General features: G+C 45.4%; 1 long non-coding RNA gene across 1 annotated transcript; it reads right to left on the minus strand.

Annotated features, from left to right (window-relative positions):
• LOC119395800 (uncharacterized) lies at window positions 1-25597 on the minus strand. The gene is made up of 4 exons (XR_005184324.2): window positions 25418-25597; window positions 17423-17631; window positions 13693-14097; window positions 1-308 (listed from the first exon to the last, which is right to left on the minus strand). It is a non-coding gene; the product is annotated as an uncharacterized LOC119395800 (long non-coding RNA).
• Window positions 25598-25854: the final 257 nt, after the last annotated feature.

The following is a 25854-nucleotide window of genomic DNA, read 5'->3' on the forward strand; positions in this document are numbered from 1 at the left end:
CAGAGTAATACGCCATTGATTTAGTCACATTTCTCGAAGTCAATGACATACAATGATATAGAGCCCATTTAGGTGGCCGTCCCCATAAACTTCCTAATATCGTATTTCCTTCTCTACCCAGTCTTTATACTTTGTCATCATTGTGTTCATAACATCGAGCTTGATGCGTCTCCATACTGTCTTGTTTAGCTCAGCCCACGCATTTTCTGACAAACTAGAATTTTGTTTAAACATGGAAAGGTTCTGGAACGCTGGTTCTGCAGTCGGAACTGGCACAAAATCTGAAGGTGTTGTGCTGGTGTAACGATCTGTAACGAAAAAAAAAGGATATTTCTGTATAACTTGGTCCCATATTTTAAAGGTCTTTTATGCAATCGCACAGTTTGTGCCCAAACATAAAAGTCATAGATCACATCAAGCTGAAATACATAAACTGTGATTGCATTGCATACAGGATCAGAAAGGCGTAATATTTATGTTAGTTCTTTCAGTGTGTTTGGTCATGGTTCATGATTAGTATGTGTAATAAAATTTCAGTAGGGTGATGCAAAAAGCGTCAATAACCATTGTTTTGTGATTAAGCAGCTTGTCCGTCCACTGAATTAATCTTTCAGTAACGTGCACGGACGATCAATTTCTCGACGGAAATCTTGTCATGAAATGTTGTCACGCAACGCTCCTACATTTTCTTTCCATTTGAAAACTGCCCTTGAGATGCGCAAAACAAGGTGGCCCCTCTCTATACCCACTCGTTATGTGGAACGAAAAAAAAAATGAACACCGGGCACACCTTACGTCAGACGCCTCCGCGTAGCAGGAGAAGCAGAAGGGTCACTCTACGCGCCGCAGTTTAAACGAAAAAATCACAGCATATCCACGGAGTGAATGATGATGAGTGGTCGAAGCTGCGGAGGCTCATCGGTAAACTGTGAATCTTCCGTGAATTCTGCCCAGTACATCATCACCGACGTGAGATCGGGCGCGTTTATACTAAAGGTTCGATGAGTTATGACGACTTGCAGCTCACTTTAATTTTACATGTACGCTGTGAATTTTCATTGTTTAGAAAACCATTGCCTTAGAAAACATCTGGCGTCTTTCGTTAAGCAGCTGGCGTCTTTTCGTTTTGCTTTAGAAACATCTGGTGTTCTTTCGTTTTGCTTTTACAAAACATCTGGCGTCTTTCGTTGGTTTATTTCATCAATCAACGGCGTTTTGAACAAAATTTTTATTGTTTAATCACGCACAGGAGAAATCTCACCAGGCACTACCTTGGAGGTAAACAATGGCTGCTAATGGGAATGAGAGACAGAAGAAGTCGGCTTTTAGCTAACACTTACACTTCTACTTCTACTAACGTTTCCTACTGGAACATGCCAATGGCTGCTAATGGGGAATGAGAGACAGAAGAATTCGGCTTTTAGTTAACGCGCACGCTGCGAATTTTTTATTGTTCAACAACGCACAGGAAAAATCTCCCACCGGCACCACCTTGGAGGTCAAAGCGTAAGACTGGTTACGCACTACGACTACTACGACTACGACTACGAGGGACGAACGGGTGCTGCCTTAAGGAGCTTCGCCCCTAAAAGAAATATCTAAGAGCGTCTGATTCTCCACTGTCGACACGCAGTCTTGGCCAATCCCCCAGAGTGGGTATTTGCCATAATTTTGAGGAAACAAACAAGCAAACAAACATTGTCGACACTTGCAGCGCGTTGCTCAAGCACAAGGACGTGACAGCTGTGACAGTTGTTCGTTCACGCCTGTCTCGTCTATACCTGTGCGTTCATTTCGGGCGTCCTTTGTGGTTCAGCGGCGCGCTGCAAATATCAAGCTGCTTGTCGTTCTTCGTATAACATTCCAATTTCTTGCTATCGCATTCATTTCTTTGCCCTTGCGGCGAAACTGTGATTATAAAAAAATCATTTCAGACGTGATTCATTTGTCAGTGACGCATTAGTCACATAGTTCGCGGAACCAATCTGTGTCCAGCAAAATAAAGATTTAAAAAAATCACAGCATATCCACGGAGTGAATGATGATGAGTGGGCAAAGCTGCGGAGGTTCATCGGTAAACCGTTAATCTTCCATGAATTATGCCCAGTACATCATCACCGACGTGAGATCGGGCGCGTTTATACTAAAGGTTCGATGAGAGTTATGACGACTTGCAGCTCACTTTAATTTTACATGTACGCTGTGAATTTTCATTGTTTAGAAAACCATTGCTTTAGAAAACATCTGGCGTCTTTCGTTAAGCAGCTGGCGTCTTTTCGTTTTGCTTTGAAACATCTGGCGTCTTTTCGTTTTGCTTTTAGAAAACATCTGGCGTCTTTCGTTGGTTTATTTCATCAATCAACGGCGTGTTGAACAAAATTTTTATTGTTTAATCACGCACAGGAGAAATCTCACCAGGCACTACCTTGGAGGTAAACAATGGCTGCTAATGGGAATGAGAGATAGAAGAAGTCCGCTTTTAGCTAACACTTACACTTCTACTTCTACTAACGTTTCCTACTGGAACATGCCAATGGCTGCTAATGGGGAATGAGAGACAGAAGAATTCGGCTTTTAGTTAACGCGCACGCTGCGAATTTTTTATTGTTCAACATTGCACAGGAGAAATCTCCCACCGGCATCACCTTGGAGGTCAAGATCTGGTACTAGCGTTAAGACTGGTTACGCACTACGACGGGGACGAACGGGTGCCGCTTTAAGGAGCTTCGCCCCTAAAACACGTCTGGATTCACGCTGCAACCGTAAATCCGCGTGAAATGTCCGTTCTAAGCGACCGTAGCTCTTCAGTGCCATTCAATACTTCTCCCGTGAACGGCAGTACACCGCGAAGCTCTTTTTCAAAAGCCACAGACGTAAAAATATAGTTTGAACGCTCGCGACCCCCGCCGGCTACGTGCTTTCTAGTACGGCGGAGCGGAGAAATCGGCCTACAGTATCCCTGCTGCCACCTAGCGTAGACGTGGCGGCAACTCGAGACCTTTCGTGCAACGCGCGGCGCCTAAAGGACTTTAGCGGCGCCGTTTGGCCACCTCTCCTATGCTACCACCGTGGGCAAGGGTATTTCCCCGGTCGAACTGTTCCATTGTCTTTCTCTTTTGTTTTAAAGACGATAGTCTTTCTTGGGATACTTAAACGGAGAAATTTTGGTCTGTCTTTCTGTCTGTCTTTCTATTTGTCGGCCCGTCCCTCGATTCAGCCACTCGGCCAAAGTTGAACCACTTGCCCAAGGGCCAGCCGTCTTGAACTGGTACGGCTGTTCATACTTGTGAACGTTGTCGATCAGAAAGTAAATATCATGCATATCTGAGGTGCAACATCACTAGGTAAGTATTAGGTGGCGTGTTCCTTTAATAGAAAATGCATACATACGTGATTTTAAGGACCCTAGTTTCTTAAGCTGCGCTGAAGATGGGTGACATTTGCCTTCCTCCGTGCCCTTCGCACGAGCTCATTGTTGTGTTTCGGTTTCGGTTCTGTATTGCACTGTACGAATGCCATGGGTTGGTGTTGAAAAACTTTAGTTTTGAGAAGGCCAAGAAGGTGAAAAAAAATATTTAAAGAATGAAAAAGCAGCGTTGTGGGCGGCCTTCAAGCTGCCGGTTGTGGGCGCCGCTCTGGCATTCCTGTTTTACCCAGGCGACGTGTAAATAAAAGAGTGTGTGGAGAGTACTCGTTGAGTGCGGACGTTTCTTCTGCTTCAGCGCTTCGCGCTAAACCGCGTGTTCGGGCTGGCTGGCGTCCCCGCCGGTCGCGTTGGTCACTGCCGGTCCGCCTGCTGCTGCGCCGGGACTACCAGCACGCAACACAGCACTCATGTTTCCCGACGTATTGCCAGATGGCGTCCATATCTCACACAGCGCCTCTTCTATCGTCTTTACACGACATTTGCAGCGAAGCACGCAGATACGCGGCCAATTTTTTGGTATCCAGTCCTGTTCAGCTAATACAGTATACAAATCCGGACGCATGCGCACTTGAACTCCCCGCGCCCGTTTTCTCGTCTTTCTCTCTCTCTCATTCGCACAACCAGCGCCTCCTCTATTTTTCTGTGCCTGGGCGAAGGAGCGGAGAGCAATGGGAAGCGGTCGTCGGCGTTAGTGCGGCTTTTAGCCGCCACGCGCCGCCACCCAAGTAGAGCTGCGGTCGCACCGTCGCTCACGGAAACGCAGGTTCGCCGCTGTTACATTGTTGAGTTTTTGGCTGTATTCGCGCTGTTTGAAGTGTAATAAAAGCGTTTATAAACAGAAACGGTGAAGCACTTGTCGCTCTTGGCAACAAGAATTTTTTTGAAGGCATGTGTCTTTTGCGGCTGTTGCTGATCGAGCCGCTCGCGCGTCGTCTGCTGAGGCGACATGAGCGCGGGCAAGTGATGCGCGGAAAATTGTTCTTTCACCATTATGCTCGATTGTCTGAAATTCGGTTTTTCAGTGTCTGAGAGTCGAGTTTTGAAAGCAGTGTTTGCCAGTAGCTAATACTGAAAGCTTCGGCGCTTCAAGAGCCCCGATGCATGCTAACGTCTACTGGTGTAGCAGACTACATGCAAGCCTTGAGTGCATGCGTTAACTAGTACGAAATGTCGCTAGACTGCTTCCAAAAAGGTCCGTAATATCACGTTCCCTTCGTAAATCTTTTGACAGGTACATTTGTTGCCACTGAGAGGAAGCAACTGGTGCCAAAAAATGAGGAAATATGTAATTAATATCTGGGGCTTAACGTCCCAAAAGCACGATATGATTATGAGAGACGGCGTAGTGGAGGGCTTCGGAAATTTCGACCACCTGGGGTTCATTAACGTGCACCTAAATCTAAGTACACGGGCCTCAAACATTTTTGCCTCCATCGAAAATGCAGCCGCCGCGGCCGGGATTCGATTCCGCGACCTTCGGATCAGCAGTCGAGCGCCATAACCACTAAACCACCGTGGCGGGGCGAGGAAGTATGTCGAGTGATTCCATTATTTCAGATCTTAAAGCAATTTTATCCAGATAGTAAGAAAAACAAACAAAAACAGCTCCTTCATCCACGCGCTTCTTGCAACACTGCCCGATGTTTGTGAGCACACGGTGTTCAAGTCTAAAGTCGTAGTGTTGACTTTTAACTTGAGCTGTGACAATGTACAGAGTAATTGCCCATTGTTTCACCGGCAGCACTTGTCGATTCCTTAGCTTCGGGACCTAATGTCATCGTTGCACATGGCGGCGGTCGCGAGGCAGCGTCGCTACTGGTGCATGTTGACTGTTCGGTCACAGCGTTGTCACGTTTAGTGATACTTGTCATGCTTCGTCCCGTCGTTACCTTGCTGCAAATGTGAGGGGTAGTCCGCAAAGACTGATGGTACTGCATCCTTCTTGAGGACTTCATAGAAGGAAAAACTTCTATGAAGTCCTCTGGTTGAAAATGGCGGCTACATACTCTTGTGTAGTTCGAAGTTGTATTAGGCGAGCAATTATCCCGCCTAATCGCTGCAAGCCACCGCTCCCGTACACCAGCGGCAGCCGCTGTTTCATGGAACGAAAGCGCACCAGTGTTTTTCTTTCCGCTCGATTTGCACAATGGTACGCAACAATACTACATACCGAGGCATGCGGAGCACGTGGTTGCAAAATCATGAAGTATAAAATAAAACACGAATACAATCAAATTCGAATACAATTTTCGCACCGACATCACGGCCACACAGACTACATGCGGCATACGTACCTGGGAAAGCCTGTGAGAAGTGCGAATTCAATTAAACTCGAATGTAAACACGCGTTCGGGAGCTTCGTAATACACGCGGCCGTTCAGCGCCAGCTTCCCGTAGTTACAGTGCAAGGAGGAAGGAATACTAAGGAGAGGCCCTATCGTATTTCAATGCATTGCGAAAAGTGTGGCGGAAGTGACGTCAGATTTATGGGGCAAACAAACCGGTATGGGGCAAACAAAACAGCAGACGCCCCGCGGCGTGCTCTCCGCGGTGGTTAGCTTCTGCGCAGATTTCTAGTCCCGGCGTAAACTTAGCGCGTATTGTGCGGTTCGCACGCAGTAAAATGTTGCAAGCAGACGTTTACCAGGCTGTTTGTGCGTGGCAGGCCCGAGCGCTGCGCGCTGAAATTCTTCGTGGAGCGTTTTTGTGCAACAGTACAGAATACCGGTACGTGCCGTGATCAAAAACGTTCAGCCCCTGCATCATCATATTCGAACTCACCTAGCAGTGACTTACGCGTTCTGCTGGGCGTTAGGCCTTCCCTTTCTCGTAGCCCGATTTCCCGATCTGTTGCCGGATTGGCGGTTCTTAGTTCGTGTATATGGAGTGAGCGTAGTAGCTATTTGGCGCAACGCCAACCTATAGTTGACGTAACTTCACTTCGAAAAGAGGACACCGCTGTATTGTATACGCGATCGTGAACGTCAGGGGCGTAGCCAAGGGGGGGTTGGGGGGGGGTTCAAACCCCCCCGAAATTTTTCAGTTTTGCTTGCGTATATATACACGCACACATACAAACGCGCGCACGAACATACATAAAGTATGGTTGAAACCCCCACCCCCCTCGAAAAAAATTTCTGGCTACGCCCCTGGTGAACGTAAAGTTTTTCATTCCAGTACGCACACAACAACAAGCACGCAGCGAGGGCGCACCGCATACATCACGTAGTCCGATAACAACAACCTAAGTTTATAGCCCTTTCGTTGAACGACACAGCCTCTAAAAACGTACGATGCCTTTGGCGCATGTTATGTGCGGCGCGTCAGACGCCAAAAACAAAAGTTCACTTGTGTTCTGAGTTGACACAATTAGTAAGAGCCAACAGAGCGCACACCCGAGAGCTTCGCATGCAAATACCATGCATTAGTGATCAGCAATGAAGCGAACGTGTACGTACACATGAAAAGTGACACCCGGTACTTTCCGCAGTGCACGCGATTTGCACCCGGGTATACGCAACCATACGTAACAGCTGGGCATTGCGTAGCTTTCCTAAAGAACACACACAAGGAGCAGCATGCGTGAATCGACTGCGCCGCGGTGCCGCTTGCACGGCGAAAAAAAAAAAAAGGCTCGAATCGCGCATGCGTTTGCAAACGACACGGCGGAAATCGCGAAATGTTTCGAGGCTCCTTCACTAGGAGGCGATGCGGGTGTTTGCGATGTAGAGGCTTCATGAATGTGACGTCAGGGCCTCTCCTTATTTTTCCTTCCTCCATGTTACAGTGGCTAGAACACTAGAAGTGTGATCACCGCCAAGCGGCTGCAATTGGATGTAGTGACGCCGCCTTACGATGTTTGCGCTAGGTGGCGCGCGCTGTCGTATACACGTCTTTTGGGACAACTCCAGAATGGATTTCGAGTCGACAGGCGGTTAGACGATAACCTGTTTGTTTTCACTCAGTGTATAGAAATATCTAAAATAGAAAATAGGCCCTTGTACATGGCTTTTCTAGACATCACTGGGGCGTACGACGTTAATCAGGAAATTTTGTGGGGTATATTGAAAGGAATGGGCATAGGCGACGACTGTATACAGCTTATGAAGGAGATATACCGAGAAAATACAGTTTGCATAGAATGGGAAGGAATGAGTAGCAAAGAGAACGTTGAGATTAGCAAGGGGCTGAGACAGGGATGTCCTTTGTCCCCGCTGTTATTCATGCTGTACATGGTGAATATGGAAAAAGCGCTAGAAGGTAGCAACTTTGGTTTCAATCTGTCACACAAACAGGGCGGCGTGATCATTGAGCAGAAGCTTCCAGGATTATTTTATGCTGACGATATTGTCTTATTTGCTGACAGTCGAGAGGATATACAGTAGCTGGCGGATATATGCGGAAGGGAAGGGGAAGCTCTAGGACTAGGATTTAGTGTAAAAAAATGTGGATTGATGGTATTCAATGACCCTTGTGATCAGGCGGTGTCAATACAGGGCCAAGAAATACCGAGGGTGAGCGAATACAAGTACCTCGGAGTATGGATAAATGAGGGTGACAGGTACATGGAGGTACAGGAAAAAGCCTCAGCAGCAAAAGGAAAGAGGAATGCTGCAATAATGAAGCACAGAGCATTGTGGGGATACAATAGGTACGAGGTGCTTCGAGGTCTGTGGAAAGGTGTAATGGTTCCGGGGCTTACTTTTGGGAACTCAGTGGTCTGCATGAGGGCAGAGGTGCAATCGGGAATGGATATAAATCAAAATACTGTGGGACGCCTCGCGTTGGGTGCTCACGGGAAGACGACAAATGAGGCTGTAAAGGGCGATATGGGATGGGCAGGTTTTGAGGCGAGGGAGGCTCAGAGCAAAATAAGGTTCGAAGAAAGGCTAAGGAATATGAAGGAGAGTAGATGGGCAGAGAAGGTGTTCCGTTACTTGTATAGGAAGAGCGTGGACACACAGTGGAGAAAAAGAACTAGGAGGCTCACAGTAAATATACGGCTGGTAGTGTAAGCAGTATGTCAACAAAGAGCGTTAAGCGAAAAGTCAGAGAGGCGGAGAGGATTTACTGGATGGCAGCTATGGAGAAAAAACCGGCTTTGAGTAACTACCGAAAGGGCAAAAATGAAATAAGGAGGGAGGCATTTTACGACAATTCAATGGGAAGCGCTTTACTGTTTGTAGCGAGATCGGGTTGCCTTAGAACGGGTAGTTATAAAGCGAGATTCAGTAAAGAAGAAGAACAATGCACGTGCTGCGGGGAAGATAAGGAAACGGCGGAGCATGTTCTGATTGAATGTGGAGACATCCACCCAGGTGTACGTTTGGGCACGAGCCTACATGACGCCTTGGGTTTTAGAGACAATGGAAAGATGAACACACCCGCGATTGAAATAAGTAAGAGATGGTTAGAGTATTGGTGGCAGAAAACTAGAGAGAAAGGACAAAAATAAATAATAGGAAAAAAATAAGGACATTCTGCCATAAAGGGCACAGAACGGAGCTGAAAACTTAACGTTTTTTTTTTTTTCTTCTGGAGTAAAATAGTTTTAATTGAAGTAAAGACACTAGGCCAACGCTAAAAAAAAAGAGTAAAGGTTGTTTTGTTTTTTTTTCGAGCCTGGTGGCACATTTGTCACCGCCCCGTTATAAAGGGGACGCTCATAGCATCCATCCATCCACGTCAGGCTCTCAGGTTGAGCACGTTGTTCAACGCTGTAACTCGCCGGTCAGACGTGATTTTTTTGCCTGTTTACGCTGTTCTTTCGTGCTGCATTTGCTGGTCGGACAGCCTTGTCGTGTTTACGTTATGTCTTTTGCGGAGAGTGTGCCATGAGCAGACGTCAGAGCCACTGTTTTGTGCCCAGGTGCTCAATAGACCGATGGATGGATGGATGCTATGAGCGTCCCCTTTATAACGGGGCGGTGACAAATGTGCCACCAGGCTCGAAAAAAAAAAACAACCTTTACTCTTTTTTTTTAGCGTTGGCCTAGTGTCTTTACTTCAATTAAAACTATTTTACTCCAGAAGAAAAAAAAACGTTAAGTTTTCAGCTCCGTTCTGTGCCCTTTACGGCAGAATGTCCTTATTTTTTTCCCATTATTTATTTTTGTCCTTTCTCTCTAGTTTTCTGCCACCAATACTCTAACCGTCTCTTACTTATTTCAATCGCGGGTGTGTTCAGCTTTCCATTGTCTCTAAAACCCAAGGCGTCATGTAGGCTCGTGCCCAAACGTACACCTGGGTGGATGTCTCCACATTCAATCAGAACATGCTCCGCCGTTTCCTTATCTTCCCCGCAGCACGTGCATTGTTCTTCTTTTTTACTGAATCTCGCTTTATAACTACCCGTTCTAAGGCAACCCGATCTCGCTTCAAACAGTAAAGCGCTTCCCATTGAATTGTCGTAAAATGCCTCCCTCCTTATTTCATTTTTGCTCTTTCGGTAGTTACTCAAAGCCGGTTTTTTCTCCATAGCTGCCATCCAGTAAATCCTCTCCGCCTCTCTGACTTTTCGCTTAACGCTCTTTGTTGACATACTGCTTACACTACCAGCCGTATATTTACTAGTGAGCCTCCTAGTTCTTTTTCTCCACTGTGTGTCCACGCTCTTCCTATACAAGTAACGGAACACCTTCTCTGCCCATCTACTCTCCTCCATATTCCTTAGCCTTTCTTCGAACCTTATTTTGCTCTGAGCCTCCCTCGCCTCAAAACCTGCCCATCCCATATCACCCTTTACAGCCTCATTTGTCGTCTTCCCGTGAGCACCCAACGCGAGGCGTCCCACAGTCCTTTGATTTATATCCATTCCCGATTGCACCTCTGCCCTCATGCAGACCACTGAGTTCCCAAAAGTAAGCCCCGGAACCATTACACCTTTCCACAGACCTCGAAGCACCTCGTACCTACTGTATCCCCACAATGCTCTGTGCTTCATTATTGCAGCATTCCTCTTTCCTTTTGCTGCTGAGGCTTTTTCCTGTACCTCCATGTACCTGTCACCCTCATTTATCCATAATCCGAGGTACTTGTATTCGCTCACCCTCGGTATTTCTTGGCCCTGTATTGACACCGCCTGATCACAAGGGTCATTGAATACCATCAATCCACATTTTTTTACACTAAATCCTAGTCCTAGAGCTTCCCCTTCCCTTCCGCATATATCCGCCAGCTGCTGTATATCCTCTCGACTGTCAGCAAATAAGACAATATCGTCAGCATAAAATAATCCTGGAAGCTTCTGCTCAATCATCACGCCGCCCTGTTTGTGTGACAGATTAAAACCAAAGTTGCTACCTTCTAGCGCTTTTTCCATATTCACCATGTACAGCATGAATAACAGCGGGGACAAAGGACATCCCTGTCTCAGCCCCTTGCTAATCTCAACGTTCTCTTTGCTACTCATTCCTTCCCATTCTATGCAAACTGTATTTTCTCGGTATATCTCCCTCAAAAGCTGTATACAGTCGTCGCCTATGCCCATTCCTTTCAATATACCCCACAAAATTTCCTGATTAACGTTGTCGTACGCCCCAGTGATGCCTAGAAAAGCCATGTACAAGGGCCTATTTTCTATTTTAGATATTTCTATACACTGAGTGAGAACAAACAGGTTATCGTCTAACCGCCTGTCGACTCGAAATCCATTCTGGAGTTGTCCCAAAATATCGTTGTGTTCTGCCCACTTTTCTATTTTCATTTTTACTGCTTGCATCGCCAACCTGTATAGTACCGATGTAATGGTTAGTGGTCTATACGAGCGAATGTTATCCTTTTCTCCCTTGCCTTTATAGAATAAGTTCATTCTACCTTTTCGCCAACTATCCGGTATTTGCCTGTCCTTTAAGCATTTTTCTACAGCTTTCACCCTTTACGAAAAAGGGCGCCCCTAGCGCCACGCACGCAAACTACAGTTTGCCGCCATTGTGAGGACACCGCAGCAGACGACGCAGGCTTCGGCACCGTGCCAGTGCGTGACATTTCAGCACCGCCGAATCGTGAACTGTCATCAACGTTTTTCGTAGAGACGGCGTGCTGCAATGGTGCAGACGTGCTGCGTTCCCATGTGCCACCATCGAGGATATCGCGACGAGAACAGCGATAAGGTACGCGATAAAACTTGAAGAACAAACGCACGTGCTCTCTCTCCGTACGTGATGTCAAACGGACCAAAGTCGAGCCAAGCTGCTCGTCCAACCCGTTGAAAGGTACAAATGTTGCTCATTGCGCATCGGAAGCACCTCAGAAAGACCAACGGAGAGTACCAAGCACGCAAACGGTGAGATTTCAGCGGATGACACGGAGAACTAGCCGCCAACACAAACTTCACAGCACTCACGCATTTGACGGCTCGCTTTCCATGCCCTCACGATGGCGCTGGCTATCCCACGCTCCTTTGCGAAGCGAAACTGACGAAAAGCCCACCGTCAGGTGGCGTATTTATGAAAAGGGTCTATTGGGTACAAATCGTGTGCAGAAGCTTTTATTGTTTGGAGTCCTGAAAGACGACCATATGTTACAGCAGTGGCAGCGTAATATACCAAGAGAAGACAAGCGTTTGGAAAAGAATGCTGCCGTTCCAATCGCCATGATCTAATCGAAAAGCTATTCGGGATAATTCGTCAGTTATCCGGGTGCAATGATCATCCCACATCGACCCAGTTCTTTACTGCCGTGAATTCCCTTAGCTTTTACAATTTGCTAAAAGCACCAAACACGGGCAACTGTGCAGGTGGCACACTTAGTCATTAGTTGGAACTGATGAAGTGGACAATCATGTCGACAATTTACTGGAAACTGGAAACCTGGACGAAGCTTCAAGTGTACTACAGGCATCGACTCTCGTTTCTGACCATGTGTATCCTGTGCAAGTCAGTGACGGAAGACTGGTGTACTGTATGGCCGGCTATGTGGCACGGAGGAAAGTTATGGCAACGAAATGCCGGGGCTGTTTTGGGCAGCTGCTCACATCTCTCGAGAACGCAGATAAGGATCTTGCGTCAGTCACAGTATTCTGTGATGTTGGAGGGCTTTTGTACCCGTCACCTGAACTATTTTCATTTGTGGAGGCACAGGAGGGCACATTCACATTGTGGTTCAGTTATAATAAGCTCCAAAGGGACACTGTAGTTGAACCTATTAACTCAATGCAGATCGTGCCATCAGGTGCGACTCACACAAGCAAGATCTGACAAGCAACATAATCAAGCTTTTTGTTCTCACACGGCTTCACTTCTTCACGAAATCTCTAAACAAACAGAGTTCTGCAGGAGAACGATCAAAGCACCTCAAGCTTCGAAGGGCGATGTTATGTCTGTAGTGTGCTAGCTTTCTTCCCTACTATGATGCCCCGAACTTCAAATAAAATGTGTAAGAAGAGTAAAATGCTCTCCGATTTTCTGTGCAGTTATTAATTGAAAAATATTTCCAGTGTGAATACGCAAGAATAATTAAGTCCTTAAAAACTACCTCATGCAGAATGTTAAGTATAGAAAATTTATATCAATGTCATAGTAGCATTTTTTCGTGCTTCTTGAGGTTGCTATAACCTTGTGAAATGGCAATCCCCTCAAAATGTTAATCGGTTACATTTCTCAGCATCAAGGAGCGATCGCAAGCAGTGGCAAGCTTAGCTGGCCGCGATGTTTGCGAATGATGTAAAGTTTCACTTATGATACTCTGCGTACGGTCATACCATACGGTGATAATGTTTGATAATATCTGCCGCGAATTTCATTTCTTTATGAGGCACCATATCCGCCACAAATCAGCCTTGACATGGCAGCTTCGCTGCAGCGAGCCGAGCGAGCGACGTGTAAGCTACAACCAGCGCCACCTAGACAGCGCCGGTCGAGGCATCGGTGGAGAGCGTCAGCGCAGGCGGCGCGGTCTTCACACTTCCCTATTCTAGCCACTGTACCGTGGATGGATGGATGGATGCTATGAGCGTCCCCTTTATAACGGGGCGGTGAGATGTCTGCCACCAGGCTCGAAGGCGAAAAAAAAAGGAAAGAAGAAAAAAAAACTTCCTTGTTTCATGTTGTCCTAATGCCTTATCTACATTGATTAAATCTATGTTATTATACCAAAAATTATAGTCTACTTGCACAGCGCCGCCACGCGGCAGCGGCGAGCGGCGGCGGAGCGCGCGCTCGACGGCCTGAGGAGAGCGTTCGCCCAGGCACTGAAAAATACAGGAGGCGCTGGCACAACATATGCAACCAGAATACTGAACGAAGTAAAAGCAGTAAATCACTTACCAGTAGAATTTTCTGTAAATTTCATGTGTATCCACATATCAGCAGGATTTTGTGGAAGATTCCATTTTTTTATAGCGATGGTGAGGTTGAAGTTCCCATTCCCTAGCTCAGTGTGATTGATTTCTCCTTGGTAAGTGGCGTTCCAGTCGAGAATGGAAATGTAGCAAGATACTGCGTCATCGCTTCTGTATTCACAATTATTTGGGGACCCGGTAGTATTCTTAGCGCCACTTTTCTGGAATAATTTTCCATTTGTAAGGTTAAATCCGAAAGTTTGAGGCTGCTCACCATCGGAATCTTTTGTCACACTAAGAGAGAACTCTCGGCTGGGAAGCTCGAGTTGAGCTGACGAATAAGATAGATGCTTGAACAGATATTCCAGACCAGTCATGTTTTCCGATGAATCTGAAATGAGGTCACATAGCAGCCGGCTTAATCATTCATCTCTCTTTATGCACAGCGGCACAACACGCTCATTATATTGCACACTTGTCCAAAATGTGTTCTGAGGATTGCTGCTTAATAGCTGATTAAAAGATTTCTTCCATTCCGTAAAACTATGACGAAAAATTTCCCTTCATTACGACTGGCTATCAAGCCTCCAGTAGTTAAAGTGCATTTTTTTATCGAGATATTTATTGGGATTCTTCAAATAATAACTTATTTTATTGTCACGCTTCAGCAAAACGACATTCTTATGCAGAAAAGAATATCTCATATTTGTTTTAATTTATAATTAAAAATTGTGAGCCATTCTAATCCGTGAAGGTGTATGACCAGCGAAACTCTTTAGCACGACACAAAGAAGTGACGCAGAATATCGAACTATAGCCAGTAACACACCTTTCAACTAATTCCAAAATGTCTACCCGGAAAGTCCCTCGACAATTTAGCGTATTCTGCTAAATATACACATATATACATATCCGGGACATGACGTTGATCGCGTTTCAGTAGTTAGGTATCTCAGTTGACATTTTGCTCCTATGCTCCTATGACAAGGGCCACATAATTATTGCCTCTAATTTTGTTGGTGACGTCAAATCAAAGTGATACCTCGAAATTTTGAGTTTATGGATGTTCCGAGCAGAAATTTCCTATTTTCTTTTCGTACAAAATTCGCGCAGCGATCACACCTAGCCGCTGGTGGTTTTCACTGCACCATCACTGTTAATGCAAATATAGTAGAGTAGAGTAGAGTGCTTGCAGTGAAAGACTGAGACGTATCATTTTTGCTTATGCACGTGGTGAAGGTATGCCTGCCAATTTTAGTAGTAAATTTTAGCTTGACCCCTAGTGTATCCTGCCTGGAGTGCCAGACAGTGGACCGCACAGTTCTTTCGGGAGTGTCCTTGTCACTGCGCCTCCGGCACCCCCACACAAACAAAGACACAAACCAAGAAACATGCTGGCGCTGCCATCCCGTGGCGACGCTCGGCGCGTTTTCACAACATTGAAAGCAACCAGTAAGGAAAAACCTAACAAGCCCCAAAGTATCCCAGCATGTTACGAAAACAGTCGAGAACTGGGGATTCTGACACACTGAAGAGTGAAAAAAGAAACACACGGACGCAACACAAACGACGACTACGGGTGAGGTTCAGCGCTCATCGGCGTCGTTTGTGTTCCGTCGATGTGTTTTTTCGCGCTGCAGTGTGTCAGAATTATGTACCAACAAGCCCAACTCGCCACTTTAATCAAGAACTGAGGAGAAATTCAAGAGGCAAACAACTCCGTGGTGCAAAGGAAACAGCAGACGACCCAAGGGGAGCTATACGACGCGCGGGGCGATGCTGTCGGTCTGCTGTTCATACGGAACATGATGGCGACGGAAAAAATTGGCCGCGTATCTGCGTGCTTCGCTGCAAATGTCGTCTAAAGACGATAGAAGAGGCGCTGCGTGAGATATGGACGCCATCTGGAAATACGTCGGGAAACATCAGTGCTGTGTTGCGGGCTGGTAGTCCCGGCGCAGCAGCAGGCGAAGACCGGCGGTGACAAACACGACCGGCGGGGACGCCAGCCAGCCCGAACACGCGGTTTGGCGCGAAGCGCTGAAGCATAAGAAACGTCCGCACTCAACGAGTACTCTCCACACACTCTTTTATTTACACGCCGCCTGGGCAAAAGGAACGCCAGAGCGGCGCCCCATGGCATTCGTACAGTGCAATACAGAACCGAAACCGAAACACAACAATGAGCTCGTGCAGAAGGCACGGAGGAAGTCAAGTTTAACGCGCAGTCTCATTTTCAGCGCAGCTTAAGAAACTAGGGTCTTTAGAATTACGTATGTATGCATTTTCTATTTAAGGAAGTCATGTGGCGCCTCAGAGATGCGTAATGTTTGCTTTTTGATCAACAATGTACACAAGTATGAACCTAGTCAGCCGTTCAAGATGGCTGGCCCTTGGGCAAGTGGTTCAACTTTGGCCGGGTGGCTGAATCGAGGGACGTGCCGACAAACAGAAAGACAGACCAAAATTTCTCCGTTTAAGTATCCCAAGAAAGGCTGTCGTCTTTAAAAATGCGCATCGAGTGTTCGTATAACAGCTGTCGTGCGCAATAAAGCAGCAGCTGCCGCACATTTTATTAGGTGATGCGGTAGCGATGTGCGAGTCCTTTATTCTAGAAAAGGTTTCTCAAACACGTTGCCCGCGGGGGGCATGCTGCCCGCGGACCTTCACTTAGCGGCCCGACCCGCATATGACTGTGTTTGTTCCATATTTCTTTTTATTTTCTTAATAAATATGTTGATGAGCCTTCGTCCCGCAACGGGCTGATATCCGTACCCGAAGGCAACTTGGCGGGCAAGGCCGGCGGACGGGTTTCTCCTGGAATATTTTTGGATCAAGAGGCGATTTCGTAGCTGCCCAAGTGCTCCTTTTCCTCCGAAATACTGGATTTCCCCTCCCCGCGTTTTGGGAGAAAGAGAAGGGTGAAGATGGCTAGAAGAGAATGGCCAGTATTGATATATTTCTTGAATCCTGAGGAATCCTCTTAAAGTGACCCATATATGAGATATGGGAAAGGCCTCCTTTGAAATGGAAACCTTAGCTGACACCGGTTTTTTGTGGACTTGGTGTTTATAAACATAAATGCTCCCTTAAGGTAAAACTGGACCCCTTCGAAACACACCTTTAGGAACACATGGCACACCTGACAGTATTTCGGTTACTGTGTTCATAATACAGCATACCAATACTTTCTATTCTCAGTACGTAAGGGTCCTACCGGAGTACAGCAGCACCAACGAGACCACTTAAAGTTGAGACATAGGTACCGCCGACGTCAAGTGGCAATAGAGTGCACAACGGACTCTTAGTCGAATTTAGGGAACTGTTCATGGGTGAAAATCTGGCTGTTTCAACAGCCGCCGGTTGACTTTTCTTGGTCTTCTCTAACGGGCACAATTTCGCCCAATAAAACGTCCTTTAGTTGCTGTACTACTCTTCTGCATATGCTGTATTGCGTACCGCCAATACGAGGTGACAATATCATTGAGCCTCATTTGTATAAATTAGTATCTTCTGTACTCTGGATCAACTAACACTGAGTCATCGCTGCAGCTCATGAACGCAATAATTACATGAAACATACCTAATTGAGATGAGTTGATCGTACAGAATAAAAAAGCTGTAACGGAATGACATTCCTCTACATCTTCATATGTAAAAGTGACAAACTCATTTCGAAATATACATACATGCACCAATAGAAGCCGACCACTTACCAGTCGCAGCCGCAAATTTTGCAGCCATGAGTAGCCGCAAACATATAAACAATGATATGTTCTTCAACTTCTTTAGCGATCTTGGATAATTTTGTAAAATAATGCATGTATGCTTGTATTTAGTGCACATGGCTTTCAGAAGTATTGGGCGTATTTCGTACTTAGCGCCTTTCTGAGTGTTTCACTCCGCGTTATGGCCCTTGTGTTTCCTGTGGGAGACAGAACATGTCAGCTTTGACAATGTGCCAATGAAAGTATGCATAATTCCGCTTTTTTTTTTCACATCAGCATCTTGGCAAGCAAATACTAATAAATTGCTACAAGCCACACTTATCTGCAATTGCACATTAGAACTATTAATTACTACGCGCTTGTCGAAATCCTTTTAAATACTACGAACATGCTGTCACATTGCGTGCTAAACTGCTAGGACAGAGTAGCTCGTGGTGAATTTAGTATCACATCCTGAAAACACAGAGAAACGATCAGAGATGCGCTGGTATAAACTGCACAATTAGTTATGATTGCCTGCGATCGCGCTTTTAAAAGTACAATGCACATTGAAACAGGGGTAAAAATGAGAACATATACGCGGTGTTGAATGTCCCATGCTTCCTTTCATGACTTCCCGATGAGGCGTTAATGCGTTGATGTGATAGAGTCCGTCCAAAAGCGTTATATCGCCGTTGATAAACGAAAAGAAAAAAAAAACGATCATTTCTGTTTGACTACCGATGTGTCATTTATCAAGTTTAAGCGCATTTATAAGGCAGTTGGTTGCAAAATAAATCCAGTTCACTTCACTTCACTTTATTACCTTAAAGACCCCTTGGTAGGGGTATTACATAAGGGGTGGGAATACATTAGTACATAATTTGCATGAACATAACTGAAAGAACAAAAAGAAAAAAAAGAAAAAGTACACGCGCTATACATTTGCATAATAAGTACACGCGCTATACATTTGCATAATACATAACTGAACACCGAATAGAAAAAATGTACAGATGAGTACATGGGGTGATGTGTTTATTACGTCAGCACAAATACCTATATACCTAAACAATACAAGTTGTAAGTCAGCGCTCGTTTGTGTTGTGTGTTCTTGTCCGCTGTCTCAGTTGCGCTGTGCCTTCCCATTCCCATCGTTATTTCCTGCGCCTAAACATTTCTTTAATGATCATATATGGTGTGGAAGTAGTTATCTGCAGCTGAGCTAGCATTTCATTTGAAACCAACTGGTGAGTGTGCTTGAAATGCGAGTTCACGCCATAAGCAATATTATTTTATTATTTTTCTTTATCCGCAGTGTACACAGTAAGTTACTGAAGGGAGGGGCTATCGTACATGAATATATGAGTGTATTAATAGGCAAAAAATAATTGAGAACTTAAGATGGGTTGTACAACACAGCAGCAATACGTAACCTAATAAGCACATAAGAAGTTCACATACACAGTAAATATATAACCCTACTCGCAATAGCAACAAAGAGATAAAGTTCCACAGTGGCTAAATCTAGGTGAATAGTTAGCTAACAAGGCATTTTTAAAATGTATATGGCCATGGATGCTTGTTATTGACCCAGGAAGCTGATGCCACTCTCTAGCCTTCTTGGGCAAAAATGACAATCAATGGGTAATCTTGTTACTCTTGGGAACCTGAACTTTCCGACGATGTTCGAAACGCGCTGATATGAAAGGTGCGGCATGTATCAACAATGGAGATATATATGGGTTGTGATAGTAAATCTTGTGATAAATACTTAGACGAGAATATTTCCTGCGAACAGCAAATAAAGGAAGCTGTGACGATGCTTTCATGGAGGTTACGCTGGATGCTATGTGACAATTAGATAACATAAAACGGGCAGCTCGGTTTTGTATTGCCTCAATGTTTTGAATTAAGGTAATACGGTGGGGGTTCCACAACGCTGACGCATACTCAGGTGTGCGCAGGGTTTCCAGTTAGGGGGGAGGGGCAAAGCTTCATCGCAGCCCCCCCCCCCCCTCCCTCCTGCATCATTTGTCGAGTCCAAAGGACAAACTGCTGCACAACCGATGAAAAAAAATAATAAATGAAGCAATGGCGCTCTTCTCACAATGGCCTGCCTTTGGTCCCTGGCATTCCTAACGTAAAGATGGGAAGTAAACAGTTGTTGAAATGCTACATCAGTGGTCTTCAGCCGCCGTTATCGTCAAAAACCTTCGTGGTCGTAACTGAGTAAACGTATGGAGCAGACTTCGCGCCCCCTTCCTACGTGATTTTAAGAGGGGGGGGGGGGCTGCCCCCCTCGTGTACATGGCTCGTGTGCAAGCTGAATATTAAACCAAGGAGCTGAGGTGGTACTGCGTACACGCTGTAAGGGAATATAACGAATAATATTTTCCTGAATTTTGTCCTTAAACATGCACCAGTTCATTTCAGTGGTGCGTTCGAAATAGTGAGATAAGAAATCTTCCATGAAAATAAGTAGTTCGGCGTTTATAGCCGCGTAGTTGGCTTTCTTATCATCTCTGATGATTTTAGAGCTTTTACGTTGGTAAGGTCGTGTTATTCTTAGCGTGGATTGCAAGGTGTCATGATCACCTAAACCCGGTAAGTGCGTTATCGACGAAGTGATGTCAACTTATGATGTTAGTACTAGGTCGAAAAGCAATGAAATATTATGAGTTACACGTGTTGGTAAAGCAACTGCCTGGAAGAGACTAAAAGTTTAAACATAAGCTGATAAAGTGTGAGGATTGTGCGCGAGAGGGCTGTGGAAATGTGGATGCGCAAGTCCAGGTAACTTGCAGTGAGTTGAAATCACCCATTATTATGATTTATGCTTCGGGAACACGAATTTTAATTTCGTTCAAACAATCTTGCAGGCTGTCACAGAACGAATTCGGGCAAGTAAGACAACGGTAACAAACACCGATAAGTAAGTTTCTTGTGGTGGATAGTAATACAACACAACAATTCTAAATTTGTAATTAGAGGCACACAAAATGAATTTATATTTTAATCTAATGATGGAAACAAAGCACCGCCGCTAGTTCTGCTTTTTGGATCGTTGCGGTAAATAATATATTTGCGATTAGAATAAATAAACTCCGAGTTACTTATTTTGTTTGTTAACCACGTCTCGGTTAGTGTTGTTATGATCGCGTTTGTATCGCTAATTACGCCACTCATTTCATTTCTCTTTAGTACAACGCTACGTATGTTGGCGTATGGAACCGAGACGGTTGATGTGTGGCCACCACTCCTCTCTTTTACCTATTTCTTTGCCATGGGACGACTGCGACCTGGGCGCAGTGAACGAGGCGAGAGGCTTCGTTCTCTAATTGCGCTCGTTGACGGAAGAACTCCATAAACACTGTCTTCAACCTCGTTATACTGGTAGCATTTCCCGTCGACCAGTTATACCTCAGTTTAAATGGTTTCTTCAGGTTCTTGCCAAAGTCATTCATTCTTTGCGTAAGTGCGATGGGGAGCCAATGCACGGCGAGAAGGGGCCGTCATAAATCGAAACAAATCTTTGGCAGAGCTATAGAGCACAAGAGGAGACACGAAACTAAAGGGAAGTTAGTCACGCTACAAGCGCTACTAACGAGTGACCGGAACTAAATGCGAGTGAATTCGAGCCAGTTGGTACGTATCCACAGTTAAAAACAGCGCGAAGTAGACACGGGCAAGAAAGTAGCGCTAGGCCTGTGTACTTTCTTGACCGCGTCTACTTCGCGCTGTTTCACAGCGAAAGCTGTCATGAGATCACAAGGGCCGTTTTTGGCACCGTAGTTGTCCGCCGCCGCCGCCGCCGGTGTCCGTAACCACTATCGCTCGAAATAAGAAAAAAAATCGAAATATGAAAAAATTTCCAGGATGGAACGAGGTTCGATCCTGGGCCCTCTGCGTGGGAGCCCAGTATTCTACCTCAGAGCAATGTCGGTTTTTTTTTTCTTTAATTCCAGGCATTAGGAAACACCTTCCCACCGCAGCGCTTTTAGCATGCGGTTGAGATTACAAAACTTCCATTTTTACCAGAGCATCCATCAACACCAACACTTCTTCGCCATATTCCAATTTTCGAAACACTTCGCGTAGTCTGCTCACCAACTCGGTAAAGTAGGAGTTCACCGATCTCGCATTTATGTCACAGTGCCTTACAGCCATGCGGTTTCTCCAAATACTGTGAAGACCGAGTAGAAAAAACATGTCATAGGGCACAGTGTCTTGAACTGTAGCTAAATAACGAATACCGTGTGGCGTGAGCGGCAATTCTTTTTTAAGGGTTCTTTGCATAATATCCCAAAAGAAGACCGCACTCCAACAGTCTACAAATACATGTTCTATAGATTCAGGTTTCCTACAAAGTAAACAATCGGTACCCCATGGTAAATACTCCCCTTTTTCTTCTAGCCAAGTTAGAAAGGGCAAGGTATTAGTATGCAGTTTAAAAAAGAATGTTTTCACTCCTCCTGGCACCATCATTCGTTTCACACGTTTTAGAACAAGTCCTTAGCTGCTCAAGGTTTAACTTCAAGAAATTTCATAGAGTATTTGCGGTTTTTGTGTGGCAGTCAAAATATGAGAGGACAAGCAGAAACAACTTGTTTCGCAAGTTAAGTCGGGGGGATTAAAACTGCCGAACTTATTCTTAAGGCAACTCCTCTTTAGATTTTTGTTCTTGCGTGACACGACAAATCCTTTCTTGAGAACAGTTATCCAACTACGACTAAGCCATGTCTTGCCCAACTTTGTTGTCTCGATGAGGGAGCGTGGGTGTTACCAGGACTCTGGTGTTACGCAACGAGTAAATTTTTACGCGAAGTAGTTGTGGCATTTAGATTTTTAAACTACCACTTTTCCATCGAATATTTGGGTACTGTAACACGCAAGCGTTTGAACTCGGATTTGATATATTATGTTCCCAGAACCTTTGTACCGAATATTGTGCAGCGAAGGCCAGGGCAAAGATGTTCTGAAACCTCAGAGCAAATTTCCGGAGCCCTCCACTACGGCGTCTCTCATAATCATATGGTGGTTTTGGGACGTTAAACCCCAGATATTATTAATGCCGGTGCTTGAGACTGCTTTGCAAAGAGACCCTATACAGGCTTCATGTCGGGAAGGAACCGCATTAAAATATGTAATGTGGCGTGGTAGCAGAGTAAAATAACAACCAAGTGTCACACAACGCGAATTCTGTAATCAGGCGTCACACAATGCGAATTGCGCAACGAGTTGGTTGTTGAATGCTTCCAGCCCATTACAAAGGGCTCTGCCATAATTCTTCATCGTCATTAGCCACAGAATCGACAAAGTGCACATAATGCCTTACAGGTGTTTAGCAGGTACCACGGTTCTGCGCATGGATGGATGGAAGAACTTTATTGTTTGTCCGGCAGCTTAATGGCCCAGGCTCAGGTCTCCCATGTCGGGACGTCAAGGCCTTGCCTCTCCGCCGCTTCACGGGCCCGCTGGTCTTCCCTACTTCACAAAAATTATGATTTATAGCGTAGTGGGTTCCTCGCAAGTGCACTTCTATTGGTTGCAAAGGAAGCCCATAAGGCTCCCATGAGCCATTTCCTCAGAGTCTCAATAAAGTTACTTCCCTCTCTCTATTTCTTTCTCACGTCAACGTATGTTATAAAGTGTGGTGGGAGAGTGAAATAACGACCGGGTGTCACACAGTGCGAATTATGTAACTAGTGGGTCCTTTAAAGCTTCCAACCCATTACAAGAGGCTCAGTCATAATTCTTCATCGTCATCAGCCGTTGTATCAAGAAACTGCACATAATGCCTTACAGATGGTACCTCGCTTCTCCGCATAATGACGAGTAATGTCGTGGTGGGTGCTTTCCAAGTTCACAAAAATTCTGATTTGCGGCTTAGTGGGTACGTTGCTAGTGTAGTTGTATTAGTAGCCACAAGATAGTTCATAACGGGCTCTAGAAATGCCACTCTTCGAGCTTTCGCTGTCACTGTGCTGCGCTTTCCGCGCAGGCCTGGTGTTTTTTTTTTTTTTACTACGGAACTAAATATTCAATTTGTGAGTTTTTGCTTGAAATAATACTTGCAATGTTCTTACAGAACATTTGCTGATGCTCCTTGCCAATCGAATGAGGTTAAGTTATTTGTAGGGGTGTGTGAATAGTGAAATTTCATCTGAAATCGAATTCGAATCGAATAGTGCCAAATAGTGACCAAAAATATCGAATATCGAATAGTATATTTACACGAAACGTGTACCGCCATTTACGGCAAGACAAAGGAAAAATCACTGACGCTACGGCGTGGCGGCAGCTGTAACGCGCTTGTTCGAGAGTTTCATTTTTTTCTTCTTCTTCAGCTTTTGTAGGTGCGCAAGCATGTTTTAGAGGAGGCGCCATCCCAGTACGCAGCGCCACTCCTAACCTCCTAACGGCTAAGAGAAGGGGGTACAGTCGCTAGTTATTTTTTTCCCTATGGTAGCGTTATACGGCTTATCTTGCAGTAGTGATATTGTGCTCCATCGCAATGGGTGCTGTGGGCCTAAAAACCTTCGGGCGCCAATTCGCAGCAGCGTTTGAATTGAGCGCAAGAATGATGGGAGTTTCTGAATGAGCGGTGCGGTGCGGTAGTGGCGACTGCACAGCGTGAACAAATTTTCACATGTGAAGCCAATCAGCAAGGGTTTTGCGGGCTAAAGTCCTGACGTATTACGGTTCTTGCGGCATACGCGACCGAACTGCGCAAGAAGCCCGTGGATTAGTTTCGGAAGCGCAGTTGTGAAGTGCTTGACTCATGTGTTCTTTTTTGTCTTTTTAACGTACGCAAATGCGATAATCTGCTTTAATATAAACATGCGGTCGCTTTTGACCAGGATATTGATGAAAGTTTTAACGAAAGGCCTACTGCCACGACGTTAGCGTTAGTTGTAGCCACCCCACCATAACCAAGTTGCACCATTGGCCTTTGTTGCGTGTTAGGTATTCGTCCAGTGGAATGATTCGAAACTTCGAATACTAGCTATTCAAAAGTCAAATCGAATTATTCGGTTAGCTATTATTCGATTCGAATCCGAAACTCGAATATTCGCACACGCCTAGTTATTTGCACAAACGCTTGAAATCCTTCTGCCCGCGTGTTGATTTGACATTAATTTCCTTGAAGTGCTGACGAACGCGTTCTGAGGCCTTATTTTTAAACTCAATGCTGCGAAAGAAATCTTTGCCATATATATTAGCAAATGGCGCTGTTCAGTACTGCCCAGAAAGGCTGTATGAAAATTTCAAAGGACGCTTCAGCTTTACCTTCAAGAGTAGAACGCGATAGCGTAATCTGGCCCCGTTCGCATCGCCTTCCCAATCGTTACCCTGGCTTCGCTTCTCGGGAGACACCTCAACCGTGCCGCAAGGGAAGAAACGCCTGAGTGCGTAACGTTGGCCGTTTCAAACTATCCCAGAATGCCTCCTGCAAGCACAGTTGTGAAGTGTCCGCATACGTTAAGACTCATCCACTACATGACACTCGCATAGGGTTTTTTTCCGAAACATTTTCACGAGACATCTCCCAGGAACAAGTAATTAAAATACGCGGGACATATGAACGTTCCAATGACACTCTGGACTGGCTTCCTGTGTTAGATTTGTGTTTAAATATGCCTGATTTTTAATATTTGAAATGTCAATCTAAGTGCCATGGTTTCCTTCCGTGTAATAGAAAATATTCTGGCGTATCTCTGTAGTAGAACACTTGCTTGCCACGCTGAAGGCCTGTGTTCGACTCCGACTCGAACCGAAGATTTTTGCCAATTTCATTATTGCAACTGTCTCGATTTTTCGCTCACAACCGACGACACCGACACTGACACCCGCGCCGACACCGGAATTTCTGCGAAACGAGCTCCTTAACGCTATTGCGTTAAAATTACATCTCACCTAAAGTTAAAGGCAAGGAAACACTTCGGCGTAGCCCCGTTCACTGCTCCATTCAACTGCAGCGTGGCATTTCCGTGTACTTACTGCCGTTCTTGAGCAGCTTGATGCCACCAGGTCTGCCACGTCACTCTCGCTCGCCGCTTTTATCTTCGCCGTATTCTGCCCTGATTCACAAGAAATTGTTGCATCTGCGCGGGCTTTCTGTGCAGTTGGATTCTGTCTGCACGCTGCTCACTTCAACAGGACACACCGATCATGAGAAGGCAAGGGTCGCATACAGCGCAGCAGTATGATCTTTAACGCATCTGATCTTTAACGTCGGTTCAGTGGACTTCTGTAGAGATTCTTCGAGCACCACACGTTTTGTGTGCACTTTTATCGAACGAAGAAAGGCCTTTGGCTGTTATTTTGTTCATTGCAAGTCTATAGAAGTCGTTGGCCTGGCTTTACATGAAATCTGCGCTCCATATGTACTGTCTAGAGCTAATGCGATACTGGTTTGATTACGAGGTGGGCCGCTT

Source organism: Rhipicephalus sanguineus, chromosome 6 (assembly GCF_013339695.2).
Source record: "Rhipicephalus sanguineus isolate Rsan-2018 chromosome 6, BIME_Rsan_1.4, whole genome shotgun sequence".
In the NCBI taxonomy this organism is placed as follows: domain Eukaryota; kingdom Metazoa; phylum Arthropoda; class Arachnida; order Ixodida; family Ixodidae; genus Rhipicephalus; species Rhipicephalus sanguineus.